Genomic DNA, 3,536 nt, shown 5'->3' on the forward strand with positions numbered 1-3,536 from the left:
AAAAATAAAAAAATTAATAAGAATAATAAAAAGTATTAATATAAAAAAGGATTTAAAAAACTTATTTTTTTATTTTTATTTAATCTGAAAGTATTAAATAAAATTAAATTGTTTTATGTGCTTGAAATTAAAAAAAATAGAGACAGAACAAAAATTATATAACAGAACAGAATAAAAGTTTTGATTTGTGTTAAATTTTATGTAAACTTGTAGAAAAACTGTTTTAAAGAACAATATTTTTTTATGAGAATACTTTAGTAATGATTAAAAACTCATTAATCTGTTCATCAGGAATTTCTAAAATTTTCAACTATAAAATCAGAGGTTTTTTTAATTATGTTTTTAACTAGGATATCAAAGAGAAGCAATCGGTTTTATCAGAAGTTTGGTCAAAAGCCGCACTGAGTGATTGTTTTTTACGACTTAATCGTACAATTGTAACGTATGTACCGGCAATTTATAGGTACACACGTCGCAGGTGTATACGCTCCCCTGTTCTGTCACGGTCGAAAGAAGAAGTGGAAGAGTCGGTACAAAAAGTAGGTAGCGTAATGGACAAGAAAAAGAAGAAGGAGAAAAAGAAAAGGTGGGAGAGGGAAAGAGTGGGGAAAAGGAGAGTTGTTGATGCAGGAGCTAACGCCAAAACGGCGGGGTGAGTGTTGGTAACGGTGAAGGAAATAAAAGTGGTTTGTGGGTTGAGAGCGAAAGTCAAGGAAGTTTTACTTGTAATCGGAGTTATTTTTTTACAATGTTAATGAATATAAACAGGTCCTTAAGATAGAAAAAACTCGGACATAAAGTACAACGTAGGGAAGTTTAAAACTAAAGCACTTTTAAACCAAAACCGATACCCAAGAGAACCGAAAATACGAACCATACTTAAGTTAGCACTTCCTCTTCCTATCACCTTCTCTCTCAACCCATAAACCCACTTTAGCGGCCTCTTCTTCGCCACCAGTCGTCTTGACGTTAGTTCCTCCATCAACAGCTCTCTCTTTTTTTCTATTCTTTCTTTCTACCACCTCTTCCTTTTTTTCTCCTTCTTCTTCTTCACCTATCACGTTATCTACTTTTTTACAGACTCTTCCACTTCTTCTTTCGGTTCTGAACAAAACAGGGGAAGTGTTCAGTTGCAACGTGTGCACCTGTGAATTGTCGGTGTACACGTTCAATTGCATGATTGAGTCATAAAAAACAATTACTCAGTACGGTTTTTAATCAAACCCCTGATAAAAATTCCTAACTATACACATAATTAAAAAAAGCTTTTGATTTTATAGACGAAAATTTTAAAAACCCTTGATTAAACTTATTAATGAGAATTAAAAAAGATATAATTACGAAAACAATACTAAGAAAAAGAAAACAAAATGAACATCTTTGAAGGAGAATAACTCAGGAAGTTTGAGTAGCTATGAGAATCCTGTGATTTACACTTTCTCTCCTTGTTTCAACCTTTAGCCGTTCACCCTTATTACAGAAGGGGAAGCTTCCAAGGTTGAAATCGGATCAACCAAGCACCTTCTCCAACCCAGAGTAGCAACGGTTCAGACAGAGAGAAGAGAGAGGGAAAAACCGAAACAAAACCAACATGCGTGTACTTTTCTCAACCCTTCTCATCAGGTTCCTTCACTCTGAGCCCTTGATCTTGACTTTAGCTCCAAGAAAGAACTCTGACCCTTGATGAACCTCTGATCCTTGACAGCTCCATGCTTTCTATTTTTGCTTCTTCCTATGTTATAGCTACAGAAGCTATCTTCTTTCTTTGATGAACAAAAATGGAAATGAGCTTTTGCAACTGAGATCTTCTTCTCTGATAGAGGCGGATTGCTTCTATTTTTGGCTTCGAAAATCTTGAAGCCCTTCTTCAAATATTGTCTTCAATAGCAAAGATCTAGCCATGCCTTATTTCGGATCTTCCTTTTTCAAAAGCTATCATCATCCTAGCATTTTCTTCTTCCATAGCTTTTGATGACTTCTTCTGATAACTTCTACTTGCTTCTTTTCTCTGATTGAAGTGACAATACAAAGAGAGAGGAGAGAGAATAGAGAGAAAACTTTCGAAGGAAGTATTCAAGGTAAAATTAAATTCAATTGAATTCCAAATCTCATTCCCCAAGACATGAAGTAACGTGTGGAGCTTTCAATGCAAATAAATTGAATTGAATTGATTTTCGGTTATTAAGGCATGTGAGAGAGTAAATATTTTTGTGATCACCGTATGGAACTTTTGGTAACTTGAAGAGATTGCATTGTGATTATTGAAAGGCTTCCTCCAAGACTTTGGGCCACTTGATTCTTTCTTTAATTTATGATGGAATTTGATGGATTTGGGCCTCCTTGGATTTCTTTCTTTCTTTAAACAATCAACCACTAACATTTAAATTAATTTTGTCCAAGGCTGAATTTTCTTCAATGATCCATTTGAGCTTGTGTAGCTTTGGCCCAATAGAAAACTAATTTGCTTCCTGCACACATGAACAAAAATATCAAACAAACTATTGGAAGCAATTTGAATAAATAACCATTTAATAATTTCTTAATTAATATTTTAATAATATTTTATCATCATAATAATTCAAAATTTTTAAACTCAACAAAATCAAAAGAAGGAGGAAAACAAAGATGAAGCTTTTTTTTTTTTCAATTTTTGTTTGTACCTAGCATTTCTTAAAGGTTAGACTTTTTCTTTGGTGGCTGATTTTGAAGGTATTGTCTAATTGCCAAAGAAAGAGACACTAGCTTTTTCTCTTTACAAATCTAAGGACATTTACACCTTCCTATAAAAATGTCAAAGATTTGATCAGAACCTTGAGCTCCATCAAAGGTGCGGCAGCGACAGGGACATTATTGGTGGAGGCAGAGACACTGCTGGACTGCTGGAGGATGCGAGGAACACGACCACCACCACCACCACCTCTCCGACGACGAAGAGGAACACGAGGACGAGGGCCAGGCGCATCGTGGTGAGGCGAGGGCGAGTCGCGGTGAGGCTAGGGCACGAGTCGCGGTGCTACGACGGTGATGGCGAGTCGCGACGCTGCGAGGGCGAGGGCCAAGCGACGGCAAGGGTGAGGACCAAGCGAGGTCCTTCTCTCCTTCTCTCGCTCTCTCAGTTTTTGCTTCTCTCTCTGAGTTTCTGCTTCTCTCTCTTCTGAAGGTGTGATGGAAATGATAATACTAAGCGTATAGTTGTCCGAAGGACAATTTTAAGACTACGTTGAACCTTAGGGACGATTTTGTATGCAAAAAAAAAAGGTTGGAGATAAAAAATATTTTCACCCTAAATCATAGGGATCAAAATCGTACTTAACCCTTATGTCTACCTATTTAGTTGATATAAAGATTCTCTTTTGTTTTATCTATTTTAGATAAAATGTTGTGTTAACTTTTTCATTATCTATTATAAAATAGAATATGCACTTCTTCTAATAAGTTCAATTAATGGTTAAAATTAATAAACGAGTTTATGTGAATTATGATGTTTAATTTAAATTGAGTACACCTAAGACTTAATATAATCCTACTAATATAAT

This window comes from Arachis ipaensis, chromosome B05 (genome assembly GCF_000816755.2).
Source record: "Arachis ipaensis cultivar K30076 chromosome B05, Araip1.1, whole genome shotgun sequence".
NCBI classification, from domain to species: domain Eukaryota; kingdom Viridiplantae; phylum Streptophyta; class Magnoliopsida; order Fabales; family Fabaceae; genus Arachis; species Arachis ipaensis.